Source organism: Eurosta solidaginis, chromosome 1 (genome assembly GCF_040869045.1).
Source record: "Eurosta solidaginis isolate ZX-2024a chromosome 1, ASM4086904v1, whole genome shotgun sequence".
In the NCBI taxonomy this organism is placed as follows: domain Eukaryota; kingdom Metazoa; phylum Arthropoda; class Insecta; order Diptera; family Tephritidae; genus Eurosta; species Eurosta solidaginis.
The window spans coordinates 96,329,843-96,352,860 of NC_090319.1; the positions used below are offsets into that span (position 1 = coordinate 96,329,843).

Genomic DNA, 23,018 nt, shown 5'->3' on the forward strand with positions numbered 1-23,018 from the left:
TAAAATTAGAATATAATATCGTATGTGCTTAAGTTTAAAAAAAAAAAACAACTATGTAAAAACAGCATTTCTTAAATGAAAAAGACATCAAGTACGTAACGAAAAATCAGAGTAACCTATGCGAAATATTACAGGAAACGAAAATAATAATATTATTAATGGAGTAAAACAGAGCAGCAGTAATAATGCAGTTCAGGGCAATTGTACTATTTGCGTTGAAAAAATGTATAGAAGAGCGAATTCGGTTGTTCCACCATGTAAGCACCTATTTCATGAACATTGCATCCGTTCTCTACAGGTATGACAAAATGAGCCCAATTTGTCGCTAAGAAATTGACGGTATGGTCAAATGCAGACAAGCTGAAATCTTTGTATACGTATATTTATATTTTTAATTTATTTATTTATCAGTCTACAAATTAAACAATCATACAGACCAAATATACAGACACTTACTTTAAAGATATACAGCCCAATTCTAAACGAAAATTCCTTGTGAGTTTTTTCACTGCTCCCTTTCCTCCTATTCTGAACAATGTTCGAAAAAGCGGAAACCGGTTATGGGAGAAAAGTAGGTATTATGAATGTTAGGGAGAGGGAGATATCTCTGCCATTCCATAGGAGTTTTTTCACTAGTTAAAGGGAATGCATCAAAATAGTTAAAGGAAATTGGTTATTTTAAGAAAGAACACTTATTTGTACAAATTTGTGCTAAAATATGTATTTACATTCTACCACAATATTCTCACTGTTAATACAACAACAACAACAACCACAATATTCTTTATTTTAAGTCGAAAAGTATATCATAAGCAACGGAAGAGCTCTTCGCATATTTGATGCAGCCATCCAGAAATTGCGCAAGGATTTTTTAAAAAGGCTTAAATAGATTTTGGCATATGGCGAAAGGCGAACTCAACTCGACTTGGCCGCCAGAAAATTGCTTTGCAGAATGAATGCAGGCAACTCCGGCGGATTTGTGTTATCCCGCCGGTCTTCTTCTTATGCTCCTCTGTTGATGTTGCTGTGGCACCAATTCATTACTCATTTCAGTGAATACCTACCACATGAAATGCAATAATGTGCATTGTTTATACCTTCTTTCTTAATTTCAAACAAATTCGCAACAATAATTAAACTTTTAAATTTTTTAAACAAAATAACAAATGCGCAACGAAATTTCAATTGACAAAATAGCTGACTTCGAAAATTCGAAATTCCTATTCCCCAAATATTCTTCTCCCTAGGAGAAAAGAATTGGAGGAATTTTTCCGCGGGAATAAAAAAATCCGCGAGAATATTTAGAATTGGTCTGATAATGTACGATATAAATAACATATGCAATATTTTAAAATATTTAAACAGTTTTTAATTAAACGATTGACAATTTCAAATTCAAAACTGAGAAGTTAAAACGTGGAAAATGAATTATTGTATCTCAAAAAGACCTCACACAGAGTAATCATGATGGAGCTGTTTCCCGGAAGGGGCACACGAGAATTTATGAAATTGACAACAATAGAGCAAATTAATAATAGACAAAATTTAAACAGAATAAATTTGAGTACATACATATAACAAGTAAGGAAGGTTAAGTTCGGGTGTAACCGAACATTACATACTCAGTTGAGAGCTATGGTGACAAAATAAGGGAAAATAACCATGTAATAATGAAAATAACCATGTAGGAAAATGAACCGAGGGAAATCCTGGAATGTGTTTGTATGAAATGTGTATCCAATGAAAGGCATTAAAGAGTATTTTATGAGGGAGTGGGCCAAAGTTCTATAGGTGGACGCCATTTAGGGATATCGTCATAAAGGTGGATCAGGGTTGACTGTAGAATTTGTTTGTACAATATGGGTATCAAATGAAAGGTGTTAATGAGTATTTTAAAAGGGAGTAATCCTTAGTTCCATAGGTGGACGCCGTTTCGAGATATCGCCATAAAGGTGGACCAGGGGGGACCCTAGAATTTGTTTGTACGATATGGGTATCAAATTAAAGGTATTAATGAGGGTTTTAAAAGGAAGTGGTGGTAGTTGTATAGGTGGTCGCCTTTTCGAGATATCGCCATAAAGGTGGACCAGGGGTGACTCTAGAATGCGTTTGTACAATATGGGTATCAAACGAAAGGTGTTAATGAGTATTTTAAAAGGGAGTGGGCCTTAATTCTATAGGTGGACGCCGTTTCGAAATATCGCCATAAAGGTGGACCAGGGGTGACTCTAGAATGTGTTTGTACGATATGGGTATCAAATGAAAGGTGGTAATGAGAATTTTAAAAGGGAGTGGGCCTTAGTTCTATAGGTTGACGCCTTTTCGAGATATCGCCATAAAGTTGGACCAGGGGTTACTCTAGAATGCGTTTGTACAATATGGGTATCAAACGATAGGTGTTAATGAGTATTTTAAAAGGGAGTGGGCCTTAGTTCTATAGTTGGACGCCTTTTCGAGGTATCGCAATAAAGGTGGACCAGGGGTGACTCTAGACTTTGTTTGTACGATATGGGTATCAAATGAAAGGTGTTAATGAGTATTTTTAAAAGGGAGTGGCCCTTCGTTCTATAGGTGGACGCCTTTTCGAGATATCGCCATAAAGGTGGACCAGGGGTGACTCTAGAATGTGTTTGTACGATATTGGTATCAAATTAAAGGTATTAATGAGAGTTTTAAAAAGGAGTGGTGGTAGTTGTATATGTGAAGGCGTTTTCCAGATATCGACCAAAATGTGGACCAGGGTGACGGAGAGCATCATCTGTTGGATACCGCTAATTTATTTATATATGTAATACCTGCCAAGATTTCAAGGGTTTTTTATTTCGACCTGCAGAACTTTTTCATTTTCTTCTACTTAATATGGTAGGTGTCACAACCATTTTACAAAGTTTTTTCTAAAGTTATATTTCGCGCCAATAAACCAATCCAATTACCATGTTTCATCCCTTTTTTCGTATTTGGTATAGAATTATGGCATTTTTTCATTTGTTGTAATTTTCGATATCGAAAAAGTGGGCGTGGTCATAGTTGGATTTCATTCATTTTTTATACCAAGATAAAGTGAGTTCAGGTAAAGATATGTCGATTTTTGCCCAAGTTATCGTGTTAACGGCCATGCGGAAGGACAGACGGACGACTGTGTATAAAAACTGGGCGTGCCTTCAACCGATTTCGCACATTTTCACAGAAAACAGTTAACGTCATAAAATCTATGCCCCTACCAAATTTCAAAAGGATTGACAAATTTTTGTTCCATTAAAAGTATCCTAGACAAATTAAATGAAAAAGTGCGGATCCACGCCCATTTTGAAATTCTCTTTTATTTTTGTATTTTGTTGCACCATATTATTACTGGAGTTGAATGTTGACATAATTTACTTATATACTGTAAAGATATTAAACTTTTTGTTAAAATTTTACTTTAAAAAAAATTTTTTTTTAAAAGTGGGCGTGGCCCTTCTCCGATTTTGCTAACTTTTATTAAGTATACATATAGTAATAGGAGTAACGTTCCTGCCAACTTTCATCATGATATCTTCAACGACTGCCAAATTACAGCTTGCAAAAGTTTTAAATTACCTTCTTTTAAAAGTGGGCGGTGCCACGCCCATTGTCCAAAATTTTACTAATTTTCTATTCTGTTTCATAAGTTCAACTCACATACCAAGTTTCATCGCTTTATCTGTCTTTGGTAGTGAATTATTGCACTTTTTCGGTTTTTCGAAATTTTCGATATCGAAAAAGTGGGCGTGGTTATAGTCCGATATCGTTCATTTTAAATAGCGATCTGAGATGAGTGCTCAGGAACCTACATACCAAATTTCATCAAGATACCTCAAAATTTACTCAAGTTATCGTGTTAACGGAGGGACGGACGGACGGACATGGCTCAATAAAATTTTTTTTCGATCCTGATGATTTTGATATATGGAAGTCTATATTTATCTCGATTCCTTTATACCTGTACAACCAACTGTTATCCAATCAAACTTAATATACTCTGTGAGCTCTGCTCAACTGGGTATAAAAATAATGATCAAGCTTCCAATAACTGGGACTTTTATATTTGAAATAGAGGGTTGAACAGTATTTTCGCGGTTTATCGTTCTTTGCTTCATTTCAAATTACAAATTGAATGGTTAAAAGATATTTTTAATACTAAACAACGAGTCACAGGCGTCACAATTTTTACAGTATTTATTAAAATCATGACATAAACATCGAAGTGGTTCGTGCATTTCATAAATCGATATGCATGAAGCTACAAAAATTTAAATAAAATGTCTACACCATTTTCATATTAATATGAGAAAACTTCAACTTTAAATAAGAAAACTTCATTTGAAAATCAGAAAAGACAAATTAAAATGAGAATGCTTCAGGTTAATATGAGAAAATTTCATCTAAAAATCAGAATAGTCAATTTAAAATAAGAAAACTTCATTTTACAATGAGACATTTTCATTTGAAGATCAGAATAGTCACTTCAAAATAAGAACGTTTTATTTCAAAATAGGAAACCGTTATTTGAAAATAAGACGAGCCACTTGAAAACGAGAATATTTAATTTAAAAATAAGAAACTATCATTTCAAAAACAGAAATTTTTATTTTAAAACGAGAATCCTCCAATTGAAAATGAGAAAAAAAATGTATAACAATTTGATTATAACTAATTGCCTACAGGCATATTTCACAGAAAGCTACATCATTTGTATGGAAAGAGGATGAGTGTTGAAACGCTCGTGCACAATCACCGCCAGTATGGTTACTTTATCTCCGTCCACCAAATTTTCCAAGTACTGAAATGAGAATGGTCATGTGACTCTTAACATATTTTTTTATATTAACCAAAATGGTTTCAATAGGGTTGATCATGGGCGAATAAGGGCGTATCACCTGCGATCGTCCACCTGAATGGTTACCTACAGCGTTCTCTATTGTAGAGTGACATAGAACATTGTCGCAAATTATAATTTTTTTTTTATATTAATGTTGATGTTCATGGTTATTGGCTCTGTATGTACAGCTTTTCGTGTGTACAATTTACCGTCAAGGTAATTGCTAATCGTTGAAAGAGCCAGGGACACGTTGAACTCAGCACAAACTCTCGTCTGAATTGCAGTAAGTAAGTTCTCTCTAACCATGAAACCATGATATAACTTGTTCCCGAGAAAGAAGTTTGGGTTTGCAGCCGCCTCTTGTTTCATGTTCGGTGCGTCCAGACTTTATCCAGCCCCAAGCAGCTTTGTACGAGGCACCTAATTGTGCTGCGAGAGATTAACAGTCTTCCCCACGTGCAGAAGTGGTCACAACTCTGTTTCGGTCTTCCTTTGAGTTTTTCTTATAAGCTTTTCTCGAACATTCTTCGGTATCTGAAAAATTATATGCATATAAATACATTTAGGTATACAAAGATTTTAGCTTGTCTGCATTTGACCATACAATCTATTTCTTGGCGACAAATTGGGCACATTTTGTTATCCCTGTTCAATAGAGAACGGATGCAGTGTTCGTGAAATAGGTGCTTACATGGTAGAATACGCGAAATCGCTCTTCTATCCATTTTTTCAACGCAAATAGTACAATTGTCCTGGAACTGCATTATTACTGCTGCTCTGTGTTACTCTATTAATAATATTATTATTTTTGTTTCCTGTGATATTTCGCATAGGTAACTCTGATTTTTCGTTGCGTACTTGATGTCTTTTTCATTTAAGAAATGCTGTTGTACATAGTTGTTTTTATTTAAAACTTAAGCACATACGATATTATATTCTCATTTTAAAACAAAACTTTCTTATTTTTAAATTAAAGTTTCTCAATTTCAAATGTTTTTTTCTCATTTTAAAATGATTATTCCTATATTCAAATGAATATTTCCTATTTTAAAATGAAGGTTTCTTATTTTGAAGCGTCTAATCTGATTTTTAATTGAGTTTTTCTAATTTTTTGGTTTTCAAATGAAGCTTATTTTTCCTATTTTTTAAGTTGAAAAGTCTGATTTTGAATTGAAATTTTCCCAATTTAAACTGAATTATCTGATTTTTAATTGAAGGTTTCCCATTTTAAACTGAAAATGGTGTATATTCAAATTAATATTTCCTATTTTAAAATGAAGGTTTCTTATTTTAAATTGTTTAATCTGAGTTTTAATTAAGTGTTTCTTATTTTGACTCGAAATTTTCTGGTTTTTAAATGAAGCTTATTTTTCCTATTTTAAGTTGAAGTCTGATTTTGAAATGAAATTTTCCCATTTTAAACTGAATTATCTGATTTTTAATTGAAGGTTTCCCATTTTAATCTGAAAATGGTGTATATTCAAATTAATATTTCCTATTTTAAAATGAAGGTTTCTTATTTTAAATTGTTTAATCTGAGTTTTAATTAAGTGTTTCTTATTTTGACTCGAAATTTTCTGGTTTTTAAATGAAGCTTATTTTTCCTATTTTAAGTTGAAGTCTGATTTTGAAATGAAATTTTTCCATCTTAAACTGAATTATCTGATTTTTAATTGAAGGTTTCCCATTTTAATCTGAAAATGGTGTATATTCAAATTAATATTTCCTATTTTAAAATCAAGGTTTCTTATTTTAAATTGTTTAATCTGAGTTTTAATTAAGTGTTTCTTATTTTGACTCGAAATTTTCTGGGTTTTAAATGAAGCCTTTTTTTCCTATTTTAAGTTGAAAAGTATGATTTTGAATTGAAATTTTCCCATTTTAAACTGAATTATCTGATTTTTAATTGAAGGTTTCCCATTTTAATCTGAAAATGGTGTATATTCAAATTAATATTTCCTATTTTAAAATGAAGGTTTCTTATTTTAAATTGTTTAAACTGAGTTTTAATTAAGTGTTTCTTATTTTGACTCGAAATTTTCTGGGTTTTAAATGAAGCCTTTTTTTCCTATTTTAAGTTGAAAAGTATGATTTTGAATTGAAATTTTCCCATTTTAAACTGAATTACCTGATTTTTAATTGAAGGTTTCCCATTTTAATCTGAAAATGGTGTATATTCAAATTAATACTTCCTATTTTAAAATGAAGGTTTCTTATTTTAAATTGTTTAATCTGAGTTTTAATTAAGTGTTTCTTATTTTGACTCGAAATTTTCTGGGTTTTAAATGAAGCCTTTTTTTACTATTTTAAGTTGAAAAGTATGATTTTGAATTGAAATTTTCCCATTTTAAACTGAATTATCTGATTTTTAATTGAAGTTTTCCCATTTTAATCTGAAAATGGTGTATATTCAAATTAATATTTCCTATTTTAAAATGAAGGTTTCTTATTTTAAATTGTTTAATCTGAGTTTTAATTAAGTGTTTCTTATTTTGACTCGAAATTTTCTGGGTTTTAAATGAAGCCTTTTTTTCCTATTTTAAGTTGAAAAGTATGATTTTGAATTGAAATTTTCCCATTTTAAACTGAATTATCTGATTTTTAATTGAAGGTTTCCCATTTTAATCTGAAAATGGTGTATATTCAAATTAATACTTCCTATTTTAAAATGAAGGTTTCTTATTTTAAATTGTTTAATCTGAGTTTTAATTAAGTGTTTCTTATTTTGACTCGAAGTTTTCTGGGTTTTAAATGAAGCCTTTTTTTCCTATTTTAAGTTGAAAAGTATGATTTTGAATTGAAATTTTCCCATTTTAAACTGAATTGTCTGATTTTTAATTGAAGGTTTCCCGTTTTAATCTGAAAATGGTGTATATTCAAATTAATATTTCCTATTTTAAAATGAAGGTTTCTTATTTTAAATTGTTTAATCTGAGTTTTAATTAAGTGTTTCTTATTTTGACTCGAAATTTTCTGGGTTTTAAATGAAGCCTTTTTTTCCTATTTTAAGTTGAAAAGTATGATTTTGAATTGAAATTTTCCCATTTTAAACTGAATTATCTGATTTTTAATTGAAGGTTTCCCATTTTAATCTGAAAATGGTGTATATTCAAATTAATATTTCCTATTTTAAAATGAAGGTTTCTTATTTTAAATTGTTTAATCTGAGTTTTAATTAAGTGTTTCTTATTTTGACTCGAAATTTTCTGGTTTTTAAATGAAGCTTATTTTTCCTATTTTAAGTTGAAGTCTGATTTTGAAATGAAATTTTCCCATTTTAAACTGAATTATCTGATTTTTAATTGAAGGTTTCCCATTTTAATCTGAAAATGGTGTATATTCAAATTAATATTTCCTATTTTAAAATGAAGGTTTCTTATTTTAAATTGTTTAATCTGAGTTTTAATTAAGTGTTTCTTATTTTGACTCGAAATTTTCTGGGTTTTAAATGAAGCCTTTTTTTCCTATTTTAAGTTGAAAAGTATGATTTTGAATTGAAATTTTCCCATTTTAAACTGAATTATCTGATTTTTAATTGAAGGTTTCCCATTTTAATCTGAAAATGGTGTATATTCAAATTAATATTTCCTATTTTAAAATGAAGGTTTCTTATTTTAAATTGTTTAATCTGAGTTTTAATTAAGTGTTTCTTATTTTGACTCGAAATTTTCTGGGTTTTAAATGAAGCCTTTTTTTCCTATTTTAAGTTGAAAAGTATGATTTTGAATTGAAATTTTCCCATTTTAAACTGATTTTTAATTGAAGGTTTCCCATTTTAATCTGAAAATGGTGTATATTCAAATTAATATTTCCTATTTTAAAATGAAGGTTTCTTATTTTAAATTGTTTAATCTGAGTTTTAATTAAGTGTTTCTTATTTTGACTCGAAATTTTCTGGTTTTTAAATGAAGCTTATTTTTCCTATTTTAAGTTGAAGTCTGATTTTGAAATGAAATTTTCCCATTTTAAACTGAATTATCTGATTTTTAATTGAAGGTTTCCCATTTTAATCTGAAAATGGTGTATATTCAAATTAATATTTCCTATTTTAAAATGAAGGTTTCTTATTTTAAATTGTTTAATCTGAGTTTTAATTAAGTGTTTCTTATTTTGACTCGAAATTTTCTGGTTTTTAAATGAAGCTTATTTTTCCTATTTTAAGTTGAAGTCTGATTTTGAAATGAAATTTTCCCATGTTAAACTGAATTATCTGATTTTTAATTGAAGGTTTCCCATTTTAATCTGAAAATGGTGTATATTCAAATTAATATTTCCTATTTTAAAATGAAGGTTTCTTATTTTAAATTGTTTAATCTGAGTTTTAATTAAGTGTTTCTTATTTTGACTCGAAATTTTCTGGGTTTTAAATGAAGCCTTTTTTTCCTATTTTAAGTTGAAAAGTATGATTTTGAATTGAAATTTTCCCATTTTAAACTGAATTATCTGATTTTTAATTGAAGGTTTCCCATTTTAATCTGAAAATGGTGTATATTCAAATTAATATTTCCTATTTTAAAATGAAGGTTTCTTATTTTAAATTGTTTAATCTGAGTTTTAATTAAGTGTTTCTTATTTTGACTCGAAATTTTCTGGGTTTTAAATGAAGCCTTTTTTTCCTATTTTAAGTTGAAAAGTATGATTTTGAATTGAAATTTTCCCATTTTAAACTGAATTATCTGATTTTTAATTGAAGGTTTCCCGTTTTAATCTGAAAATGGTGTATATTCAAATTAATACTTCCTATTTTAAAATGAAGGTTTCTTATTTTAAATTGTTTAATCTGAGTTTTAATTAAGTGTTTCTTATTTTGACTCGAAATTTTCTGGGTTTTAAATGAAGCCTTTTTTTCCTATTTTAAGTTGAAAAGTATGATTTTGAATTGAAATTTTCCCATTTTAAACTGAATTATCTGATTTTTAATTGAAGGTTTCCCATTTTAATCTGAAAATGGTGTATATTCAAATTAATATTTCCTATTTTAAAATGAAGGTTTCTTATTTTAAATTGTTTAATCTGAGTTTTAATTAAGTGTTTCTTATTTTGATTCGAAATTTTCTGGGTTTTAAATGAAGCCTTTTTTTCCTATTTTAAGTTGAAAAGTATGATTTTGAATTGAAATTTTCCCATTTTAAACTGAATTATCAGATTTTTAATTGAAGGTTTCCCATTTTAATCTGAAAATGGTGTATATTCAAATTAATACTTCCTATTTTAAAATGAAGGTTTCTTATTTTAAATTGTTTAATCTGAGTTTTAATTAAGTGTTTCTTATTTTGACTCGAAATTTTCTGAGTTTTAAATGAAGCCTTTTTTTCCTATTTTAAGTTGAAAAGTATGATTTTGAATTGAAATTTTTCCATTTTAAACTGAATTATCTGATTTTTAATTGAAGGTTTCCCATTTTAATCTGAAAATGGTGTATATTCAAATTAATATTTCCTATTTTAAAATGAAGGTTTCTTATTTTAAATTGTTTAATCTGAGTTTTAATTAAGTGTTTCTTATTTTGATTCGAAATTTTCTGGGTTTTAAATGAAGCCTTTTTTCCTATTTCAAGTTGAAAAGTATGATTTTGAATTGAAATTTTCCCATTTTAAACTGAATTATCTGATTTTTAATTGAAGGTTTCCCATTTTAATCTGAAAATGGTGCAGATGGCCTAATTGGAACATTAAACTTGATTTCAACAAACAAAAATGGACTATTTTTTGATCCTCTTATTAGTTTTACAATAAATAAGACGCCAAGCATCTCCCTGCGGCTCTGTAACGTGGGTAAATGTAATAGTTTTAACCGGTTGCAGTAAGGGGGAAGATTTTTTGAGGGATCCCATGGTAAGTGTTTTAAGGCAAAAAGAAAAAATTGTTTCTGGACCGATTCCAGCTTGTCAGAATGAACCTGATAACGCGGATTCCAAAAATTATTGTAGCGTATTCCAATATAGGCCTGACCAACGATATAAAGAGAGTTTTTGTAACGTATGGGTCATTGAATTCTTTAGACCAACGTTTAACTAAAGCCAAAGTACTTTTAGCCCTATTCACACAAGATTCAATATGAAATTTAAAATCCACTTTTAGGTCCATTGTAACGCCTAAATCAATAAAGTTAGTGACTTGCTTGATTAAATAATCGCAAATAGCATAATCATGGGTTTGGAAGGACTTTCTTGTAAAACACATGAACTTACACTTCGGTAGGTTTAGTGACAAGGCGTTTACATTACACCAATCAGTGCTTGCAGTGCTTCAAAACACTTGGAAGGTCGTTAATGAACAACAGGAACAAAACTGGACCAAGGTGGCTGCCTTGCGGAACCCCAGAAGATACGTTTATCAACCGAGACCAGCAATACTTGGGAAATATCCCTTGCATCAGCGAGGCATTGAACAAACAGGCTAGAGGTCGATATAAGTATCGAGCACAAGATTTCGGCACAACTGACCGAATTTGATCCGGACCACCAGAGTAAACAATTTGGCTCTTAATCCTACTGATATAGTTCTTGTAACAATACAATTTTCCAGATACCGAAGAATGTCCGAGAAAAGTTTACAACAAAAACTCAAGTGAGGACCGAAACAGAGTTGTGATCACTTCTGCACGTGGGTAAGACTGGCTATCTCTCGCAGAACAATTGGGTGTGGCGTACAAAAGCGCTTAGGGCTGGATAAAGTTGCAATGGATAGGCAGCTGGGTCCATTTAGAAAAGAGACTTGTGGCACATGGATAGCTAATGTCTTACAACGATGGGAAAGGCAAGGCAACAATTTAGCAGACTTAGTCATAATATAATAGAGAACGCTGTAGCTACCCATTCAAGTGGACTATCGCAGGTGTTACGCCTTGGCCCTTATTCGCCAATGATAAACCCTATTGAAACCATTTGAGCTAAGATAAAAACATATTGTTATAACATTTTTTTTCTCATTTTAAATTAGTGGATTCTCGTTTTAAAATAAAAATTTCTGTTTTCGAAATAATAGTTTCTTATTTTTAAATGAAATATTCTCGTTTTTGAAGTGACTATTGTGATTTTCAAATGAAAGTGTCTCATTTTAAACTGAAGTTTTATTATTTTAAATTGAATATTCTGATTTTCAAATGAAATTTTCTTACATTAAACTGAAGCTTTCTCATTTTAATTTGTCTATTCTGATTTTCAAATGAAGTTTTCTTATTTCAAGTTCGTGATTTCTCATTTTTATATGAAACGGGTGTAGAGAGCCAGTAGGAGACAGCACGAGACCTCCTTGAGTCTAAGCTATATGTATTTAAATTAATTGATAAAAGCAGCGACTATTTCAGAACCAGCTATCACTGAGCCAGTTAAAAACGCGTTCAGAAGGCCTGCAAAGGGTGGACAGAACAATGATAAAACTGTCAGTTGAAAGCATTGCGAGGGGACAGAATTAGAACTAGTAACGTCCCTTAATGTCACAGTTTTGCGCTAGTTCGGAACTAGTACGATTCACTGCAGGGAGTTGTTACAGTTAGTTACTATTTGTAATTCCCCTCTAAGTATAAAAAGTTGGGTTATGTATATTAGACGCAGTTGTGGCAAAGTAGAGCAAAGGCACATCTAACCTCCCCAGGGAGACATGCGTCACTCTATCTCAACTACGATCTGGATATTGTAACAGGTTGAACTTTTGCTTATCCACAATCAACTCCGAGATGCCCAAAGTAAGTATGTCTGTAACGTGTCCCCACATAACAACAACCATCTTTTTAATAGCAATGTGGGACCAACGCCTCTAACCTTTTGAAACTACAACTTTCCTCGGACTCACGTTAGAGGATATTGTTGACAATTTGTGAGTGATCGCATCTATTGGTTTATTTATTTATTAAGTACAGTCTATAGTAACTAACCTTAGACCACTGTGGCTTAAATGACCATGTTCTGCGGTCCAAAGTCAATTTTTTTAGTTTCGAATTTTTGGCAAATTATGTTGTTGTTGTTGTTGTTGTAGCGATAAGGTTGCTCCCCGAAGGCTTTGGGGAGTGTTATCGATGTGATGGTCCTTTTCCGGATGCAGATCCGGTACGCTCCGGTACCACAGCACCATTAAGGTGCTAGCCCGACCATCTCGGGAACGATTTATGTGGCCATATTAAACCTTCAGGCCATCCCCTCCCTCCCCACCCCCAAGATCCATGAGGAGCTTGGGGTCGCCAGAGCCTCGTCTGTTAGTGAAACAGGATTCGCCGCGGATAGGTGAGGTTGACAATTGGATTTGGAGAAGCTATATATTGCGCTGGCAACCTGAAGGGTTGCGCTACACACCCCTTGAATCTGGTATTTTAGTCACCTCTTACGACAGGCATACCTACCGCGGGTATATTCTGACCCCCTTACCCGCTAGGTAGGAATAAACCTTATATTGCGAAGACATACTTTTTTTATTTGAACGTAAATTTTACGATTTTTATTGTGCGAAAATTTGTTAAGCTTAAAATTGTGCGAAAGGAAAATTTTTACAGATAAATCTCTTTTTTAAAATGGAAAATAATCGTGAAGGTGTGTATAACAATGTGTATAAGTGCAAAAACAATACAAGCAACATATATTTAAAACTTCGCAGTAGTTATGTGCTAGTTAAAATTATGTGGGTTTAAAAATGTTGCTCCGGTTTCGTAAAGTAGAAGTTGTGGGGTCCGACTGGGTCCGACATGAAAAATATTTGAGAGAAAAGTGTGTTGTTTTTCCTTTAATTTAGTGTATATATCTTTTGCAAGAGTTTGCTAATAGCTGACATCAAACATTTTAAGAGCATATCAAGATCAAAAACGGAGATTATTTAATGTGTGGGTGGAAAATAATAAGCAACAAAAAGCTGTTTTCGATTGGATTATAGTTACGAAAATTCAATAGTCGACTTAACTACTACTTTTTATGTTTCGCATAAAGGTCGACCTACAGTGAGTTATTCTGAAGGAAGTGAGCGGCAAAAGCGGAGATAGCATCAGAAGTTTGCTCTCAGCAATCAGGTAACACATCTCTTCTGTTACCTGCGGCATTAATTTCATTCGAAATTTATATGGAAAATACGACTGGTATCCTATGTCAGCCACGTTACACAAAATTTTAGTTCACTCCACTCAAATTATGCAATCATCTAGTGTACCACTAGGCTGTCTGGGAGAAAATGCTTCAGAAAGCCGTAACAAATGCTATAAAAGAGATCACATATAGCATGGCAGAAAAACTAGCAGGGAAAATAATATAAAAGATGTCTTTGAAAGAGCTTCAAAAAGATGTCTTTGATAGATTCAACTGATCCCCATTATCTAGTATGAAGAGGATTTATTCAACAAAAAACAAACATTTCCACCTGAAGTAGTCGCACTTTTGAAATATCCTCCTAATGAGTTTGACGATGATAAGCCTACAACATCACGTCAACATTACGTCAGGCATTAGAATAATTAGATGAAATATGTTCCGATGATAATGAAGATATGGACGACAATACGTGATTATCGATTGAACACAAAACACAACAATTTGCTATGCTTTTAGTACTCAATCAAAAATGGAGCAACAAAAATAAACTCGACTAATAATTTTAAATATAATATAAATTTTTTTGAATAAATTGTTTTTGAATAGCCTTAAGTGTTTCATTTTATTTTACATACAACTTAATTAGCGATATCTCGAAATTTAACAGATTCATGGAAAGATTTTAAGAAGAAATATTTAGGTCAAAAAAGTTCGTAAGTATGATTTTAAAAAAAGTCATAGCAGTGATCACATTCCGCCCATTTTTTTGTCAGAGTTTTAGGGGGGTGCCAGATTTGAAATCAAAGACACTGGAGAATATCAAAATCTTTATCTTTACCTCCTTTCGGCCGAGCTTCACTACCTATTTGCGTCGTGCTCCTTTTAGTTTTTCCTACAAATTGGCAGGACGGGACCTACTTGTTTAATGCCGACTCCGAACGGCATCTGCAAGGCAGATGAGTTTTCACTGAGAAGCTTTTCATGACAGAAATACACTCGAGGTGCTTGCCAAACATTGCCGAGGGGCGACCCCGCTTAGAAAATTTTTTTTCTAATTGAAAAAACTTATTTCTAAAATTTTGATGTTGCTTTGCCCGGGGTGTTAACCCAGTATCTTCGATGTGGTAGACGGAGCACGCTACCATCACACCATGGCGGCCACCTACAACAGTCATTAGCAAAAGGATCAAAAAGGACATACTTGGAACTATCTATTTTGTGAGTTGTAGCAAAGAGTGACCCTGCAATGATTGCCCCGTACAATAGGTGCGACCACTCACTAATTGTCATCAATATCTTCTAACGGGAGTCCGAGAAAGCTTGCAGTTTCAACACTGTTGGACCAGAGAGATAAGGGTATTAGAGGCGTTAATTCCACATTGCATTGTAAAGATGGTTACGGGGAGTGTCCTTATCGCTACAACAACAACAGGAGTATGCCTTAGGAATAATATAAACTAGGTGTAAGAATAAAGAAATAAGTTATAAAGCAGTACTTGTCAATGCTAAGAGCCAACTCATTTCGTCTACACCAGTCATCATAATAATTGAGTTCATGCTGAATAACTTCAATGTCTGAGGAACTTCTTACCTCCTTAAAATTTTTCAAATCATCCGCATACAAAACAAGACCATATACCTGAAAACTTGAACAACAAAAGACCTAGTATGATACCTAGGCCTAGAAGGTTCAATGCGGTCATAAGAATCCTTTCCGAGATGTTCGGTTTAGTACTTTAAATAAGCTTGTTGCGGGACGTACCCGATTATATTCCGGCAAACGACCATCAACAACGATAACACTGACCAAAACCTTCGGAAAGTGTCCTTATCGCTACAACAACATCAAGAAATGATAGAAGGAAGGTTTCACAAGGAACAGAGAAAAGAAAAGCAAAGCAACATTGAAAATTTAGAAACAAGTTTTTTTCCAATGATAATTATTGTTTATTTAATAATTTGGGAAAAATTTAAACAACGTGACATCAGGACGGACAAGGCGACAGCTGTTTCGATTATACCTTGTAAATCTCTTCAAAGCCTTTTCTCCCGGGAGTGGGAGTCGAACTCGCACCCCTACGATCGTATAAAATTAAAAAAATTGCTTCAACTAAATGTTTTCATACATTTAAAAAAAAAAAGCAATATGGGCAATCCCCGATTATTAAAGATAATTATTGTTATTTTTTAATTTTTCTAAATTTGAAAAATTGTATTTTGTTTTTGTCTGAAAAATTTTCTACTTACTATTCCAAAAACAAAATACAATTTTTCAAATTTAGAAAAATTAAAAAATAACAATAATTATCATTAGAAAAAAATTATTGTTCTGGCCTTGAGCTCGAATCGAACCTTGAATCATTTATCAATAGGCCGATAAAAACAAAAACAATTGTTAATAAACGATGAGCACTTTGGAATGTCAAACAAAGTAATTGACAATAAACAAAAATCCAGCATTATCAGTGATTTGCACCAGATGGCGCAACACTGAATAAATATAGTTGGTAAAAAGGAATAGAAGTAGCAAATTTGCCAGTCAAACAAACCACCGCTGTATAGCTAAATGGTTAGCACAGCATGCCTAAAGCGTACTGATGATGAAGGCTTGGCACCCTTCGAAATGGATCTATCTGCGCAGCTATGGCAGGTTGTCTGAAAAATTTTCTACTTACTATTCCAAAAACAAAATACAATTTTTCAAATTTAGAAAAATTAAAAAATAACAATAATTATCATTAGAAAAAAATTATTGTTCTGGCCTTGAGCTCGAATCGAACCTTGAATCATTTATCAATAGGCCGATAAAAACAAAAACAAGTCTTTTTCATAAGAATAAAGTTTTGTTAAGAGGGGTCGCCCCTATGCAGTGATTTGGCAAACACCCCGAGTGTATTTCTACGAAAAGCTTCTCACAAAAAACTCATCTGCCTTGCAGATGCCGTTCGGAGTCCGCTTAAAATGTGAACTTCCCGTCCCGACATATTTTTACGAAAAAATGAATTTGGTATTTTCAGCGTTTGTAAAGCTCATCCTATACTATGGAGTCTTTGTTTGGTGGACGGCCACACAGAAAAGAACCTACCTCAAAAAATTAGAGGGCGTATGCAGGCTATAATCCAATCAAAAGCATTGTGGGAGCCCTGAAAACTACACCGGTCTGCACTGTATGTCAGTCGGCACATTCCACCTATAGACCTGGTGTTAAAGAACATAGCTTTAACAACTGCAGTGATGCTCAGTGCCTCAAGCGCAGACCATACGGCCATAGCAGAACAGTGACGTCAACTACAGGACAGGCGCTTCCCAAGGAAGTCGGTTCTATGTACCGGAGCGACTCGGGATTTTTCCCGACCAAGGACTGTCATTTCAGTGTGACCCCATTTAATTTGTTTCGTCCCTCCCACAAATTGTCATCCTCCCAGCATCTCCTTGCAGCAGGACTGCTACATATTCTCTTACTCCGGGAAGGTATCGAACCCAATCCGGGTCCGTCTCCTGACCCCGGTCCTGAGAAATGGTTTTGCTGCATTTGCCAGAAAAGAATCTTTTTAGGACGGTCATACTCTGTTCAGTGTGTCTCGTGCAAGGGCCTTACTCACTGGCAACAATCGCATTATCTTAGGCGATTTCAATGCCCATCACGACCTATGGCATTCAAACTTGCGGGCGGACAGTAGGGGTGAGATGTTGGCGGATCAAATATAAGAAACGACGTTCTGCACAATAAACGGAGACGCCCCCACACGTATGGTAGGAAGCTGTCATAGCTCGCCAGATATCTCAATCGTGAGTGCAGAACTCGTAAACTGCGTCAACTGGCAGCCGATGGTAACATTGGCATCCGACTACCTGCCCATACTTATTTCGTTCGAGCGCACCGCCGACTTCATCGTCACCGAAAAACGCACTTTCATAAACTTCAAAAAAGGAAAGTGGGAAGAATATAAATCTGCAACAGACAGCGGCTTTGCTGCCCTCCCTATCCCGACTGATGCCCGCCAAGGGGAGCGTGCCTTCCGTAAGGTCATTGAATCCGCCTCGGCACATTTCATTCCCGCCGGGAGAATTCCCGAAATCCGGCCCCACTTCCCGGCGGAGCCACGAGCTTAGCGAGGGAACGCGACCTTATAAGACAGCTTGATTCAGGCGACCCCCAAATAAGGGATATAAACCAACGCATCAGATTGCTTGTGGACGAACACAAGCGGGCGAAATGGGAAGAGCACCTAAGAGGTTGTAACCTCTCTACCGGTGTAGGTAAATTTTGGTCCACCGTAAAGTCCCTATCGAATCCGACTAAGCACAAAGACAAAGTTTCCATCGCCTTTGGCGATAAGGTGCTGTCGGATGCGGAAAAATGCGCGAGCGCTTTCTGCCGACAATATATAATGCATCCTACGGTCGACAAAGATAGACGGAGAGCCAATAGACACGCACATAAACACAAATTCAGCGCGTCACCAATCACCATCACCGCTAGAGAAGTTGAGGACGCCATTGGTCGCACTAAACCATCCAAAGCAGTGGGCCCAGACGGCATAGCCATGCCGATGCTTAAACACCTAGGGAAAGAGGGTTTCAAATATTTAGCGCATGTCTTCAACCTGTCTCTCTCCACCTTTGCCATACCCGAGAAATGGAAAATGGCCAAGGTGGTCCCGCTACTAAAGCCTAGGAAACCCACTAACGTAGGTGAGTCATATCGTCCGATATCTCTCCTATCGCCAGTGGCAAAGACGCTTGAAGCCATTTTGCTCCCTTATTTCCAAGCACATTTGCAGCTAGCCCCTCATCAGCATGGCTTCAGAAAACTCTATAGCACTACCTCCGCGCTAAATGTCATTAGCACCCAGATAAATTGCGGTTTGAATCAATACCCCCACCATAGAACAGTACTCGTAGCGCTAGACCTATCAAAAGCCTTTGATACGGTCAACCATGGCTCATTACTGCAAGACCTGGAAGGGTCTACCCTTCCCCCATGTCTTAAAAGGTGGACCGCAAATTATCTGGGTGGTCGGCAGGCATCGGTGCAATTCAGAAACGAAACATCAAAACCAAGGAGAATTAAACAAGGGGTGCCACAGGGTGGTGTCCTATCCCCACTTTTGTTTAATTTCTACATATCTAAGCTACCTTCACCACCGGAAGGAGTCACAATCGTTTCCTACGCCGATGACTGCACAATAATGGCCACAGGCCCAGGCCCAGAGATCGATGAGCTATGCAATAAAATAAACGGCTATCTCCCTGATCTCTGCAGTTTTTTTCGCCTCGCGAAACCTGGCATTGTCACCGACTAAATCTTCCGCGACCTTATTTACAACATGGACGCCCCAAATGTCGACCATATTGAACATCCACGTCGATGGCACTACGCTACCGACTGTCCTACACCCCAAAATCTTGGGTGTGACGTTTGACCAGGATCTACAATTTGGTGCGCACGCAACCGCAATTGTTCCGAGAATTCAGAGCCGTAATAAAATCCTCAAATCCCTTGCCGGCAGTACCTGGGGAAAAGATAAACAAACGCTCATGACCACATACAAAGCAATTAGCCAGCCGATTACGTGCTACGCGTCACCCATATGGTCGCCAAGCCTAAAAACTACCCACTGGAAGAAACTACAGGCCTGCCAAAATACTGCTCTCAGAATCGCCACGGGCTGTCTTCTTATGTCCCCAGAACACCATCTGCATAATGAGGCGAGAATACTCCCCATCAGGGAGAGAAATGAGATGCTGACCAAACAGTTTCTGTTGAATACCCAGAAACCTGGGCATCCCAACAGACATCTGATTGACGAAACAGCACCGCCTAGGGGCCTAAGGAGTCATCTCCGTAAGCATTTTGAGGAAATACGGCACCTGAGAACCCAGCCGTATGAAGCGAAAAAACACAAGCAGGTCCTTGGTGAACTCCATAGACAGGCGTCGGACCTTTATGTCGGGAATTGCCCGGTGAATCCAGTACTTGAAAAAAAATATCCAGAACTCGCGGAAGAGGAACGCATACTCCCCAGGGAAACGCGTGTCACTCTTGCTCTACTTCGTTCTGGATACTGTAACAGGTTAAACTCTTACCTATCCAGAATCAACCCCGACATACAAAGTGTATGCCCCGCTTGCAACGTGTCCCCACATGACACCAACCATCTCTTTAATTGTAATGTGGAACCAACGCCTCTAACACCCCTTTCCTTATGGTCCACCCCTGTTGAAACGGCAAGTTTCCTTGGACTCCCGTTAGAGGATATTGATGACAATTTGTGATCGGTCGCGGCTATTAGGTGGGGCGAGCATTGCTACAGCATTGCTACAACAACAACAATAACAGGACGAACAGACTACCTCATTCCGCACCTGTGCTTCGAAGGGTCTCTTAGAGCCACAATATGGGATGATGGTTGGCGCAAGGGTGCCCAAATGGCGGACTATGCGACACACGTCTACACCGATGATTCCAACAAATTAAATTTCATATGCCGACGACTGCACCATTATGGCAACGGCACCTGGTTCTTCAAAGACGAATTGGTTTCTAAAATAAACAATTGTCTCCCCAGTCTTTCTAGTTTCTACACCTCGCGCAATCTGGCATTATCACCGACAAAATTCAAGGCCACGCTGTTTATTTATTTATTCATTTATTTACGGTCTTGTAGACCTAAATTAGGTACATGTATGTATGAGATCATTATCTAAATGGTAGTGCTTTGCAATAGTTATATAATAATTTCTTAAATTTATCGATATTTTGACATTGTCTTATTTCACATGGTAGTCCGTTATATTCTCTCAATCCCTCGTAGTATATATTGTTCTTGTCGAATTCTGATCGAACAGCTGGCAGACGAAAGTTATTTCTGTTTCTTGTGTGGTAATCATGAACCTCGTTGTTATATGTTACTCGGTCATTTAAATATTTCGGCAGGTGGCCTAGTTGCATGTTGTGTATAAATTTTAGGGTGTAGTATACTATGAGTTGCTTTACACTTAGCCAATTTAAACTTTCTAACATTTCATGTATTGGGGTATCGTATCGTGTTCTAAGAATAAACCGCATTGCTTTATTTTGTTTGACTTGTAGCTTTCCAATGTTCGGAGTCGGCTAACATGAATAATATCGTAGGGCAGTATATGAAATGAGGTTCTATAATGGACCTATAAACCATAATTTTATAATATTTGCTGACGTGCTTGCATGTTCGGAACACAAATCCAATTTTTTCGATATTTTTGCCTCTGTATATTTCTAGTAGTTTGTCATCAATTATAATTCCTAGGTATCGGACAGCACATGCCGATTTTGTGATCGATCAGCGGAGACGTCGGACCATATCCTCCTGGAGTGTGACAATCCCTCAAGCCAGGTGAACTGCTAGGGTTCATCAGAGATGTCGGCTTGGATGAGGTGATGTGAAGTAGCTGAGGGCATAATAGACCAATGGTCGCAGTGTGATTCTCAATTAATTATCTATCTATCTATCTAGGTATTTGATTTAATTGACTTTTTGAATGGTACTGTTTGCTATTTTCAAGGCTATATTATTTTTTTCGGCATGCTTTCTTCTCATAATCATCCATTTCGTTTTGTCAATATTTATTTTATTTGTAGTAAAACTTATTAGAGGGATGGTAAATATCCCTTTTCTGCTCGGTGAAATTTTATTTGATGTTCCGTTTAGACCATCTAGACATTTTCAACCGCTTCATATAAGCACATGCAGATCGAATTTTGAAATGCACGAACCTCTTCGTTGTCTGTGTACTGACTTCAATAAGCACTGCAAAAAAATTGATACGTGTGACTCACTCTACGTATTAAAAAACAATATCTGCTGACTACCTTAAATACGCAATGATTTGGGTGGGTGGCTTTGAATCACGTCCTTCCCAACCTCCCACTATAATCACCAGCTCCAGTTACTTTGGGCGGGTTGCTTGGGATCACGTCCTTTCCAACCACACATCGCAGCCCTACTTGTTGGGTGCCAAATATACTTCAGCTGCTCGAAATCACGTCTTATCACCAGCTCCAGTAACTTTGGCCGGGTGGCTTGGAATCACATCCTTTCCAGCCTCCCACACATCGCAGCCCTACTTGTTGTGTGTCAAATATACATCAGCTGCTCGAAATCACGTTGTTGTTGTTGTTGTTGTAGCGATAAAAACTGAAATCACGTCCATTCCGACAGCACTAATAATCAATTCCAGTTGCTCGGTATCAGAGTCCATCCCAGCAACTGTTTTAATAATATATATACATATTTTATAATATAATTTTGTTCATTTTGTATACTTCTGTAATTTATTTGTAATCTTTACTACATTTAGTCTAATTATTTGTTAAATAATATAAATATACAGCATTCCACTCCGCTCGCATTTTAGACATAGATTCTATCTCCGAAGGACAGCTTATGGTCAATAATGCATCATCCGCATGAATAATATTGCAGCTAGAACAGATCCTTGTGGAAGACCTATGTCAATATCAATTTCTGGCGACGTTGCTTTTCTAATTATGGTTTTCTGTTTTCTGCCAGCAAGGTACCTTTTAAACCACCGCAGTACTATATTACGTACCCCTATGTTATACATTTTCCTCAGTAGGATGACCCTATCGATGGTTTCAAATGCCCGTTTTAGGTCGAGGAAGACCGACACTCTTACTAATTTTTTTTACAGGCTTTCTTTCCATTCTGCTATAACCAGGTTTAAAGCGGTTTCACAAGAGTGTTGAACCCTGATTGTTCACATATAATAATTTCATTTTTATTCAGGTAATCGAGAAGCCGGTCTTTTACGATTTTCTCTATAATCTTTTCATCACTAGGCAACGTATTAATAGACCGTATATGCTCTGGTTTTTCAGTCCATTTAAATTTTTCAACTGGTACCACTGTTGACGTTTTCCAGCATGCTGGGAATACACTTTCTCTAAAGCTCTCATTGACAATACATGTATAAGCGTATCCCAAATATTCCGTACTGTCTTTATATACACCTTCTGATACCAGTTTTTTTCCTCCTTAAGCTCCTCATGGAACTTGGGGATGGGGAGGGAGGGATGGCATGAAGGTAAATAAATCGTTCCCGATATGGTCGGGCTAGCACCTTAATGGTACTGTGTTACCGGAGCGTAGCGGATCTGTATCC

The 23,018-nt window shown here is 35.3% G+C and overlaps 2 protein-coding genes across 2 annotated transcripts in view; one reads left to right on the top strand and one right to left on the bottom strand.

Annotated features, from left to right (window-relative positions):
- Nucleotides 1–23,018, top strand: part of LOC137236526 (cell division cycle 5-related protein-like) — a 276,855-nt gene that overhangs the window by 145,897 nt on the left and 107,940 nt on the right. The gene's annotated exons all lie outside the window — the stretch shown is intronic.
- Nucleotides 1–23,018, bottom strand: part of pygo (pygopus) — a 35,013-nt gene that overhangs the window by 7,552 nt on the left and 4,443 nt on the right. The window lies entirely within an intron of this gene.